Here is a 13,768-nt window from a genome sequence, read left to right as displayed (position 1 = left end):
CATATAGCTTCCCCTATAGTTCTTGCTCCACGTATAGCCCACCTCTGTACATAGTGTCTCACATATAGCTCCCCCTGTATATAGTGTCCCACATATAGCCCACCCCTGTAGACTGTGCACTACATATAGCCACCCTGTTGCTAGTGCCCCACAGGTAACCCACCCCTGTATATAGTGGCCCACATATAGACCCCCCTGTATATAGTGGCCCACATATAGACCCCCCCTGTATATAGTGGCCCACATATAGAGCCCCCTGTATATAATGGCCCACACCCCCACATATAGACCCCCCTGTATATAATGGCCCACATATAGAGCCCCCTGTATATAGTGGCCAACATATAGACCCCCCCTGTATATAGTGGCCCACATATAGAGCCCCCTGTATATAGTGGCCCACACCCCCACATATAGACCCCCCTGTATATAGTGGCCCACATATAGAGCCCCCTGTATATAATGGCTCACATATAGAGCCCCCTGTATATAGTGGCCAACATATAGACCCCCCCTGTATATAGTGGCCCACATATAGAGCCCCCTGTATATAGTGGCCCACACCCCCACATATAGACCCCCCCTGTAGCTACTGCCCCACATATAGACCCCCCCTGTAGCTACTGCCCCACATATAGACCCCCCTGTAGCTACTGCCCCACATATAGAACCCTATATATAATAGCCCACATAAAGATGACCCCCCCCCCCCCCCCCCACTATAGATAATGCCATTCACATTTTTATGAGGGGGAAAAAACAAAAACTTGACATACTCACATTCTCCGGTTCCCACGCTGTTCACTGGCGATGCAGACATGCTCTCTTCTGAGCATGTCTGCAGGAGCTGAACGAGCGTCCTCCAATGACGCTGATTGGCGGGGCAGAATGACTTGCCCCGCCAATCAGCACCTTCTAAGCATGGAAGCGGCGCGATGATGTCATCGCGCCGCTAGCCAATCAGTGTCATTGTAAGGCACTGGATGGTCAGGCACGGAACATGCCCGGCCATTCAGTGCTAATACATGTGTTTGGCTGCCGCTAGCACTGGGGCCCCCTCCGGTGCTAGCGACACCTACAGGCATGAGAGGGCCTGTGTAAGTCTCGGCGTCGCGGGCCCCACAGTAGCGACGCTACCGCTGTAGTAGCCATAACGGCTGCTAGCGGCGCCACCGGGCCCCCTCAAGCCCCGGGCCCCGTAGCAGCCGCTACTGCTGCTACCGCGGTAGTTACGCCACTGATCTGTCAGCTCTCCTGTGTGGTGTAGTATAGAGGATCTGTCAGTTCTCCTGTGTGGTGTAGTATAGAGGAGCTGTCAGTTCTCCTGTGTGGTGTAGTATAGAGGATCTGTCACCTTTGTGGTGTAGTATAGAGGATCTGTCAGCTCTCCTGTGTGATGTAGTATAGAGGATCTGTCAGTTCTCCTGTGTGGTGCAGTATAGAGGAACTGTCAGCTCTCCTGTGTGGTGTAGTATAGAGGAGCTGTCAGCTCTCTTGTGTGGTGTAGTATAGAGGGTCTGTCAGCTCTCCTGTGTGGTGTAGTATAGAGGAGCTGTCAGTTCTCCTGTGTGGTGTAGTATAGAGGAGCTGTCAGCTCTCCTGTGTGGTGTAGTATAGAGGAGCTGTCAGCTCTCCTGTGTGGTGTAGTATAGAGGATCTGTCAGCTCTCCTGTGTGGTGTAGTATAGAGGAGCTGTCAGTTCTCCTGTGTGGTGTAGTATAGAGGATGTGTCAGTTCTCCTGCGTAATGTAGAATAGAGGAGATGTCAGCTCTCCTGTGTGGTGTAGTATAGAGGAGATGTCAGCTCTCCTGTGTGGTGTAGTATAGAGGATCTGTCAGTTCTCCTGTGTGGTGTAGTATAGAGGAGCTGTCAGTTCTCCTGTGTGGTGTAGTATAGAGGATCTGTCACCTGTGTGGTGTAGTATAGAGGAGCTGTAAGCTCTCTTGTGTGGTGTAGTATAGAGGAGCTGTCAGCTCTCCTGTGTGGTGTAGTATAGAGGATCTGTCAGCTCTCCTGTGTGGTGTAGTATAGAGGAGCTGTCAGCTCTCCTGTGTGGTGTAGTCTATAGGATCTGTCAGTTCTCCTGTTTGGTGTAGCATAGAGCATCTGTGAGCTCTCCTGTGTGGTGTAGTATAGAGGATCTGTCAGCTCCCCTGTGTGGTGTAGTATAGAGGAGCTGTCAGCTCCTCTGTGTGGTGTAGTATAGAGGAGCTATCAGCTCTCCTGTGTTTTAGTATAGAGGATCTGTCAGCTCTCCTGTGTGGTGTAGTATAGAGGAGCTGTCAGCTCTCCTGTGTCGTATAGTATAGAGGAGCTGGCGGTTCTCCTGTGTGGTGTAGTATAGAGGATCTGTCAGCTCTCCTGTGTGGTGTAGTATAGAGGAGCTGTCAGCTCTCCTGTGTGGTGTAGTATAGAGGAGCTGTCAGTTCTCCTGTGTAGTGTAGTATGGAGGAACTGTCAGCTCTCCTGTGTGGTGTAGTATAGAGGAGCTGTCAGCTCTCTTGTGTGGTGTAGTATAGAGGAGCTGTCAGTTCTCCTGTGTGGTGTAGTATAGAGGATCTGTCCGCTCTCCTGTGTGGTGTAGTATAGAGGAGCTGTCAGCTCTCCTGTGTGGTGTAGTATATGTAGAAATGTCCGACAGTGGTTGGAAGAGCACGACCAAGACTTCCAAGTACTTCCTTGGCCCCCTAATTCTCCAGACTTGAACCCAATTGGGCATCTGTGGGACCTCGATCATCTTGTTCGCTCTATGGATCTTCCTCAAAGCATCCTCCAGCAAATGTGGGATGCTCTGCAGTCAGCAAGCTGGCGCCAGATACCTGAGACAACCAACTAGCACCTTATTGAATCCCTCCCCGCCCGTCTAGCTGCTGTCCGTTGTGCACACGGCGGTTACTCTGGATATTAGCTGGTGGTCATAATAATGGGTCTCTACTGTGTAGTACTATAACCAATTGCCTACATATATAAAGATGTAGCAGAGCTGATCTAGTCATTGAACTGCTTCTTTTGTAAACTGTGCTGTGCAAGAAAAAACATAGATTGGGTATGAAATTGATTTTGGGGAAACTACAAACCCGGCCCTGCTACATCTGTACATGGAGAAAGATCGAGGTCATTATAAATACACAGCTTGATATGTTCACCATTACAGTACATGAGACAGCCTGACATAGCAATTCAGTTACAGTAAGCAAACCAGAGAAGCTCACAAGCAAAGACGGTACAGTCAGGGTTAAAATCTGATAGAATTGTATGTTTTTTCTGCGGAGTCCATCAGTCTGTCAGGTAGTTTGAAATATTAGCTTTTTCATTGCAGCCTTTCAAATAAATCTGATAACTGTATTAAGAACTATTCATTTTTTCCCTCTAATAAATATATTTAGTAATGAACTGTCTAACACAATAACCTTGCAGCTTTTGACTTTTGTCACAGTGTATTGTGTTTCACAGTGTGAACAGCCGTAATGATCATGTGATCACATGAGTCGATTCATTTTGGCAAGCTTCGCCAGTTGACAGGTATGTAATACACTTGCCTTGCGGCTTTGAGACCAGGTTTCAAGAGCAGCCTTTACTGATGTGAGCGAAAATCATTCAGATCTCATAACTGTATCAAATGTCAGGACCGGTAAAAATCACCCAGCATTCACAGGGAGGAGGATTATACCAGCCAGATATAAAATACTGACCCCTTCAATGCAAGCCGACCAGGATAACGGCCTGCGACCCACGATGATACATTATATAAAATACTGTAGCCAAGGAGATCCAAGCAAATTCCGGTTATCAGCAACGAAATGTATCAAGGAATGTGAAAGCTTGTATTTGATTGATTGGTTGCTGTTGATCATGCTACATCCTTTGATCGAAAGCGTATCTATGATTACGTTTTTCTTTTTTTTTTTTTTATAAATGGTAGTATATGTCAGAATATAAAACTTTGTAATATATCTAATCAGGGAAAAGTGGCATCTTTTTCACCTTCCAGTAGCCTGTAGGTTCTATTTCCCTCTCTATAAATGTTCAAAAACCTCCTCAGTCACCAAAGAATCCATCTAGAGTAAAACTGAAAATGCAATACATAGAGGAAGGGGAAGGAGAGGGATGCAGCTGCAGTTCTTAACTCAGTGAAACAAGGGGAAAGGGGAGGGCTAGAAGCAGGGGAGCAGCTGATTGGCTCAGATCCGACAGCATAGCTTATATCACACTACGAAGAACCTGCCCACCTAGCAAGCATGGTGTAGTGGAATCACTAGTTGTGCAATTCCCCAGAGTGCAAGTTATGGAATGTGTCTGTAGCGATTCCCCAAAGGCAGCTGAAGACTGTCTGGATAAAGCTTACAGGTAATCTGCTACCTCAAGTCCATCACTACTCTGATCAGAAGAGTGTAAGGCTACTCTATGGTCTTCACCAGAGCCCACCGCAAGGCAGGTTGGATTTGGCTGCATTGAACCCAGGTTGCATTAACAGAATACAGTGTTGTACCGGAGGTGCAATGCAGGCAATACTAGAATAGAACCCAGACAGACAGAGGGTAAACAGCAAACAGTACACAACCAGGAGAGACTGTAAGTCCAAATCAGAAAGCAGATGAACACCAAGTGTTGCAGATGTCAAAACCAGCCGAGAGCAGAATGTCCAAATCAGTGAGCAAAACGGTTAATCTAAAGTCAAGGTCCAGTTCCAATAATCTAAATAGTCAGGTGATACAGGGTGTAGCCAGGAGCTTGATCAGATACTTGCATACACAAAGAAATTCACAAGCAACAATGAAAGAACAGACCATACTTAAATACTCCACCCTAGAATCTGATAGAAAGAAGACAGAGAAATTAAATTGGCTCTGCAAATCAAGTAAGAAATATTAATTTACAGAAAACAGCAGAGGGAAGGGCAAAGTCCTCAAATATGGAGGGACTGGATTTTTGATGATGCATCGGTTGAGTGTTGAGTCATAAAAATCTTTCCCCCTTAAAGTGTATGCCCACCTTAAGAGACCCTTTTACAGTTCACATAAAATTATTCTAAATGAAATGTTAAAGGGGATATCCAGCGTTTTAAAAATTGGTCTACTTTTTTTCAGACAATCCTTAAAACCAGACTGCAAAAGGGGCGAGGTTTATGCAACTTTGCATAAAAGTGGGTGTTTCAAGTCATTTTGGGGGCATCTCCATGTGGAGAGAGGAGGAGATTAAAATATCCCTATTTAGGGGATTTGAAAGTTGGTAATGTGCATGGCATGTGTCTGGTATTGAAGCTCATCCCCATTCAAATGATCTGCAGATCTGCAATACAATACACAGCTCATGAACAAGCATGGTGCATTATACATTTTTCTGATCCTGGATGACCTCTTTAAGTATTTTTTTTTACTTATCTTGTACCAATCTGAGTAACAGCCTCCAGAGCTGTACTCACTATTCTGCAGGCTTCAGAGTGGAAATATCCCAAATAGACAAACCCTAGAACAAGTCCTTCGATGTTACAACTAATTTTACTTGCACTATGAATGTTATAACCCCGCAGCAGCAGACAATACATTACTGATGATCTCCTTCATGTAATAACCTTCCTCCGCCGGTCCAGCTCTGCTGTCACAATTTCTTCATCAGCTTTGTGTACTGTAGCAATTAATGCAGAGTGAACACATTTCTAGCTGTAAAAGCTCCATCTAGTCGTGTCTATACTGAGCACGATTAGTATATCCCGACAATTTTCTGCACGCCATAAAGGAAACTGTCATATAAAAGCATTCTCTTTATAAATGTTCCATTGCTCGGACAATTTATTTTATGTATTGTATGTTAAATACAATCTTTACAAACAAGGGAATTTTTTTATACCACCAATGCCATGTAAACATGAGTAATAAAGTTTTAAAGGGGCTTTCCACTTTTTATGATATGTCAGTCAGTTAAATACCCGAAGACCCCCATAGATCTTGAGATTGTAGGGCATCCTTTCCGTTCTTGATTGACATGTGGACATCTATAAACTCAAAGCTTTGCATCGCTCACCAATCATGCCTGGTCACCTCTTCAATGAGGACATCTCTGCTTGACATTTCAAGTGTTGAGGTGGAAAAGCCCTTTAACTTCAAGGATATTTGAAAGATCTAAATCTGCAACCTACCACCAGGATAAGCTGCTTTAGAGAAGTCCGACTGTCCAAGTGGTTGCTCCACTCCCTCGATGAGCCTGTTTGGCAAGTCAGCAGCAAGGAGATGGCTCACTTGTCATGGCTTATGACTTTTCAAGAGGACTTCCTATCAAAAGAGTCATGAGGAGGTCCAAGAAGGTGCCAAATCAAAAGGACTATATTATTCTGTGCTGGAAATAGGGATCCAGATTTTTATTTTTTCTATCCAGGATTACTTATAAAGTTGCTGTTTCAAATCTCCAATATGAGGGCAGCAAATTTCAGAGGAGAAGACGCTGAGTTTGGGGATATATAGTTTTTTATGATTTGATTCAGTGTTTTAATGTAATAAGCTTTTAATAAGGACTCATAGAGAAAGCATGTGAGTCCCGCTTTCTCCGCCCACACTCTGCTGATTGACAGATTTTTTTGTATAAGTTTCTGTACAGGAAGAGCTGTCAATCACTGTGTGTGGGCGGGGGAAACAGGACTCACAGGCTTTCTCTGAGAGTCCTTAAACTGCTTTTTACATAAAAATAATTAATCAAATCATAGAAAACTATATATTTCCCAGCTCAGCGTCATCTACTCTATTCTATGCTGCCCTCAGATTGGAGACCTGACAAATCCATTCGAGTCTGGTGGATTTAGGACTATTGGAATCTTGTTGGCCTGTGTTTTTATACCATAATATAATACTGGAAAACCTGGTAAGGGATCTGGTTGCTCGTGATTGAAGAGATGGGTGGCTTCCTATCCCATTAAGACAGTCCAAGATATGGGTGCCACAAATATCTGGGGCTTCCACCCTCGAGAAGAAGCAGATGATATCAACCTATGGTAACCACTCTAATATGGACATTGTTGGCGCATGTGGTGCTTGGCAGCAGGCCTTCGCCTTGGAAGATAGAGAAGCTGATTTTTTTTTGCACAGTGTCTTCTTAACCAACATTTTTGTCTTATGTTTTGCTGACTTGATGCTGATAGTAAACCCCGGGAGATGGCGATCCCACTACTTTGAGTTAATCAAACTCCCTTACACCCCGGGCATCACATGTTGTAAGGACATGAAACTGATGGCATCATTATCAGCCATGTTGGGAAAAGTAGTCAGAAGGTGACCTTTACTGGCTCGTCTAGAGTCATCTTCCAATGCCACTTACAAGCCCCTATGTGGTCTGACTGTAACCCAGATGCTCAGATTGAGCAATCAAAGCATGGATCTCAAATTAAAACGATTCTGCTGCTTTCAGACTCCCTGCCGAGAAGGAAGATCACCATTTGTGTGGATAGCTTAATAGACTGCCAGAAACTACTCTATCAGCTACAAAGGTCTTTGTTATAGACCTTTTTTTTCAGAGCAGAAAAGTAGATTGGGGGTCATTAGCTAAACTGGCAGTGAAACAAACAAGACACAGCTTGGGCAATAAGACAATGTTTACACGATTTCCAGACAAAATAATATGTTAATATTTACCTCACCTTCAAAATTTCCACTTTTCTGTATCCTCTAATCTAGGAGGAACCTATTGAACAGTTCATTCCGATCTTCCTGGTCCTGATCTATCTATCTATTTATCTATCTATTTATCTATCTATCTATCTATCTATCTATCTATCTATCTATCTATCTATCTATCTATCTATCTATCTATCTATCTATCTATCTATCCATCACAAGAAAAGGGCGACAGCATACTGTGAACACTAATGCCACCTAAGCCACTAAATATAAATAAATATGCACTCCTGCTAAATCTACTTACAATAGGGAGGTTCTTAGTGCACATTTTGATCAAATTGTGTGATCCCACCTGCCACGAGAGGGCGACCTCTACGAGGTGGGAACCTAAACTGCACATACACTCAGAACTGGGACTAAGCCTACATATTCTTGGGGATGGTAGGAACCAGCATTAAACTAATTAAAATCACCCAGGGCAGAATGGGAGGAGTGCAAGATCAAAAAATGGAGGCAGTCACCAACCCCACATATATGAATCACATAAACAACACAAAAATTTGAACAGCACATTCCAAAAAAATGAAACAAAACATGTATACAGGTGCAAGAACACCTGTGACTGCAAATATACAGCACACAAGAAAATGGTGACAGCACGCTGCGAACACCAATGTCACCTAAACCGCTAAATATAAATAAATATGCATTACTGCTAAATCTACTTACAATAGGGAGGTTCTTAGTGCACGTTTTGATCAAATTGTCACGACGACAAAGCGACCTACAGTATATGAGATATATTATCTATCTATTTGTCTTTATCTCTTTCTGTCTATCTATCTATATATATATTTAAAACTATCTAATCCCTCTCATATCTATATGTCTATTATCTATCTATCTATCTATCTATCTATCTATCTATCTATCTATCTATCTATCTATCTATCTATCTATCTATCTATCCCATATCTATCTATCTATCTATCTATCTATCTATCTATCTATCTATCTATCTATCTATCTATCTATCTATCTATCTATCTATCTATCTATCATCTATCTATCCCATATCTATCTATCTATCTATCTATCTATCTATCTATCTATCTATCTATCTATCTATCTATCTATCTATCTATCTATCTATCTATCTATCTATCTATCTATCTATCTATCTCATATCTATCTATCTATCTATCTATCATCTATCTATCCCATATCTATCTATCTATCTATCTATCTATCTATCTATCTATCTATCTATCTATCTATCTATCTATCTATCTATCTATCTCTCTCTCTCTCTCTCTCTCTCTCTCTCTCTCTCTGTCTGTCTGTCTGTCTGTCTGTCTGTCTATCTATCTATCTATCTATCTATCTATCTATCTATCTATCTCTCTCTCTCTCTCTCTCTCTCTCTCTCTCTCTCTCTCTGTCTGTCTGTCTGTCTGTCTGTCTATCTATCTATCTATCTATCTATCTATCTATTCACACACATTGGGAGCTTAACCTTCATATTTTGATATAAGTGCTCATTATCATTATACCGTATAATTTCCGGCTACAGGTGAAATCCTGACCCAGTTTACAAGGCAGCAGACTTCGGCCTACATTCTTCTAGCCAGATATGTTTAACTAGCAAAGAAGATTGTGAAGGCTTGATGTAAAATCTTGAGATGACAATAATTAATCACTCGTCGCTACTTGCTGTTAATGACAACTGTTTCCTAAATACACCCTATGCGTTACGACAGGACAATTTGTTATTCTATCTATTAACTAATTGGGTATGTGCTTGATTGACAAAGATACTCAGAGGACCTCTCCATCTAACCTCCAATCTTTAATAATCTGTCCAAATCCAGGTATCAAGGATTCTCTATGGCGTTTTTGTTTTCCGGAGTAAGCCCCCGTACAAAATGCTAATCTGGGTGGTTTACTAACCTCTTACTCTTCAATCCACTTTGAATTTTCCTGATTGCCCTATTCATAACCAAATAAGCTATGATCGTATACTTAATTATAGCCTGTATTGTCTTAACGAGAACAGGCATCAAGCTAACTTGTCTTTAATTAGATGCTTTCAATAATGCACATTTTATGTTCCCTGCTCATTTTTTATATTTTTATATTGTCCTTGATATTCTAGTAAATAGAATGTACTAACAGACTTATGTTATTCACGGGATTTAACAATCTATTTGTTGCGGAAAAAGAGAAAAAAAATCACCTAAAGGTTATCGAGGTGAAACAAATCAATAAATAGTAAAATTGGTAAAATATGTAAAAAAAAACAAAAACTAAGAAACAAAAATATCATAATAAAGAGCTATTGAGGGCATTATATTTTGGAAATGTGTGAATAGTTTACTTAGTTGCAAAAGGAGATGATAGATAGATAGATAGATAGATAGATAGATAGATAGATAGATAGATAGATAGATAGATAGATAGATAGATAGATAGATAGATAGATAGATAGATAGATAGATAGATAGGTATGAGATAGATAGATAGATAGATAGATAGATAGATAGATAGATAGATAGATAGATAGATAGATAGATAGATATGAGATGGAGAGATAGATAGATAGATAGATAGATAGATAGATAGATAGATAGATAGATAGATAGATAGATAGATAGATAGATAGATAGATAGATAGATAGATAGTGTAATGGCGGGGTAGGGAGACTGACAGGTGAGCCCTAATCTACCCGCCACTCAGTCCCTGCCTACTTGCAACGGCCCATCCTAAGCGACGGCGTACAACTGGGCGACGGTCCCTACGCTCACTAAGTGCACGACAGACAAACAGACAAGGGTAACAGATGCTAAGGGAAATGGGGCTGTTGCCCACGGCAACCCCGTGTGCAACAAGAGTAGTGAACGAGCGGAGTCAAACCAGGAGTGTACGAGGTACCAAACGCAGAGCAGGAGAATAGTCAGTCAAGCCAGGGTCAATATGAAGCAGAAGACAAGTAGTAAGCAGCAGCAGCAGGGCCAGGAAACAGACTGAAAGAATCACAGGCAAAGGAGGAGCAGGAAGTGAAGGTATAAATAGACAGAGGGTCGGGAGCTGGCCAGGCTGTGATAGGCTCTCCCACTCCTCAGCCTCCCAGGCTTGATTGGTGGAAGAAGGGGTCACTCGACCAGACTTAGGAGCAGGTGCAGAGTGAGTAACCACGGGCGTCGACACAGAAGCTGTGTCAGGCAGATCCTTTACAGATAGATAGATAGATAGATAGATAGATAGATAGATAGATAGATAGATAGATAGATAGATAGATAGATAGATAGATAGATATGAGACAGAAGGATATGCGACTTTTTCACCTAGGCCTCACATATTGATATATTTATAGACTATAAGAACCAAATTTATCCTGTCACGCTTTATACTTTCCATTGTATTATGTTGGGGATGGGCTACATGAAGTAGGTGACGTCACCAGATCATGTGACATTAAAGAACTTTCAGCACTGTTACTCCAAACACTTGCTCGCCTTACACTTGCGGTTGCTCAGCGCGGTGGTCTATTTTCCACTGTGGTCTGAAGTTCTCTTCAGCAGGGAAAGAAATCCACTGCCAAAACAAACCATTGGAGGTGGAGATCGTCCAAGCAACAGATTCCCTGAAATCCAATTCAGCTGTCCTGTGCCGTCCTCACAAATGTTGGATGTAAATAGGGCGTTTCTCAAAATATTCATAGCTTCTTAAGAAAAAACAATATTTGCCGCAAGGTCTGTCAAATGAAATACTATAGCCCGAAATATTCAAGATGATCCTTATGTGTTCAGTACAGACTTGTGACTCTTCTGGATAATATCTGTGTAAGCAGGGACGTAGCCTGTGGGCCAGCGCGGCTTGTGACATAAGTGCCTAGTGTCAGGGGGATCACCAACAAGCCACTCTGTCTTGGCCAGGGTATAAAATACAGGGATTTTTCCCTTAGGATAGGCTATCAATGTGTAAGGTCTGATCGCCAGGACCCCCATTGATCAGCAAACGGAACTTAAATGTTTATCAGCGCATAGCACAGAGGCTTATCTAGAGGTGTGTCTGGTACTGCAACTCAGCATCATTAACTTTGTTCTGTTTATCAGGGTGGTCCCAGGGATCGGGCCCCCACCGATCACACATCGATGGCATATTTTAAGGATAGTTCATTAATGAATAATCCATGAGTACCCCTTTAATAGGAAAATCTATTGGATCTGCTAATTCTCAAACGGTGGTCAGTCTCTCATTGCTATTACAGATAATTGAAAACTGTCTGAGATACGGAGATACCGATAATTCGGCCAGCCCAACCACTATATGGTGCAGTGCTGTCATGGAGTCAAATGAACATCGACATCAATATCTACATCTAGTGGTAACTACGTATATATGAGTGACTCTGATATAGGAGTGTGTGTGTGTTTATGTGGTGCGTGTATATGGCGTGTGTATGTTTATGTGTAACTGTATTATGTGTATATGTGAATGAATGAATGAAAGAATGAATGATATGTGTATATGGATTTTGTATTTATGGTATGTTATCAAGTCTTATATTATAATTATTTACGCACTGTATGGTGGTATTATATCACTGTAGAAAGGTATTATTTGGGCATTAGATGGCACTGATATTTCAGCACTGTATGGTGGTATTATAGCACTGTGTTGTGGTATTAGTCCATTGTATAGTGATATTATTTGGGCATTAGATGGCACTGATATTTCAACCTTTATGGGGTATTATGGCACTGTAGAATGTATTATTTGGGACTTAAATGATAATATTATTTCTGCGCTGTATAGCGTTATTATTTGGGTGTTAAATGGCAATGTTATTTTACTTCTCTTTGATGGTTTTATAGCACTGTATGGTGGTATTATGGCACTGACGAGCGGTATTATTTAGGTATTATATGTCACTGTTATTTCAGTACTTTATGATGGTATTATGGCACTGACGAGCGGTATTATTTAGGTATTATATGTCACTGTTATTTCAGTACTTTATAATGATATTATGGCACTGTATAGTGGTATTATTTATGCATTAGATGGCATTAATTTTTGAGCACTGTCTGGTGTTGTTATACCACTGTATAGGGGTAATATTTTACTGTTATTTCAGCACTCTATGAGCTATAAGCAATTGAGCTCCATATGGCAGTTCTATTTTGTAACAGTATAAAAACAAGTTATTTGGCCACTGTATGGCTAGATTAATTTGGTACTATACGGCTTACAATGCATTTACCTAATATTATAGTTAAAGTAGCTCCAAACTCGAGCTTCACTTTAAGTAATCATAGAGGTTTTGTGATTTTGCAAGTGACGCTATTAACTCCTCTATTGTGATATAATTTGAATGGCTGTATTTACTCAGTATTTCAGAATTTTCATACCTATGAATCTAATGGTCCTTGTGTATGCTGAGAAACCCAGCGGACGGTTCTATGTGAATGGCAGCCGATTTGCGCTTTATAATGCCATAATTTGACGAGATCTCTCCAGTCTAGGTTATGTAGCTCAACCATAAAGGCTCTTTTGAGTAAAATCATCTCTTTATTAATGAGATTCACACTAAAAGCATGAAGATAAAAAATGACTTTAAAATATGTCCCTTGGCCGCTATTCAAATGAATGGGAGAAATCAGTGGGTGTTTTCAAACCTGTCTTCCTGTCACGTCTAAATGGATCTCATTAAAGACTAAAAAATGTTTATACAATAAAATCAATGAAATAAAAAATAGATGAGGGAAAGCAAACCCAATTAGGCTAAACATGTATAGGAGCATGATTCTAGGTGCTGTGTGTTTAGGAATTCGGATGGTGTAGAGATTCCATAGAAGGGAACTGCCTACTGTGTCCACATTTCACATATTATTATAGTGGACACCCTTCTGATAACGTTATATCTTTATTAGAGGATACAAATATTCTTCACCTCATAAAAGACTCACCAAATAAAAGTGCCAAAATGTGCTACAGAGTCGGAGTCGATACTGAGCAATGCGCTTGATATTGTGGTGAGGGTCTGGTTTCAAAAAGACTAAGATAGTCATAGTCAATGAAGGTGCAATGATGGGATGATAGGATGGTCAATGAAGGTGGAATGATGGGATGATAGGATGGTCAATGAAGGTGGAATGA

This window comes from Rhinoderma darwinii, chromosome 12, assembly GCF_050947455.1.
Source record: "Rhinoderma darwinii isolate aRhiDar2 chromosome 12, aRhiDar2.hap1, whole genome shotgun sequence".
Taxonomy (NCBI): Eukaryota; Metazoa; Chordata; class Amphibia; order Anura; family Rhinodermatidae; genus Rhinoderma; species Rhinoderma darwinii.
This window is presented reverse-complemented; position numbering follows the sequence as displayed.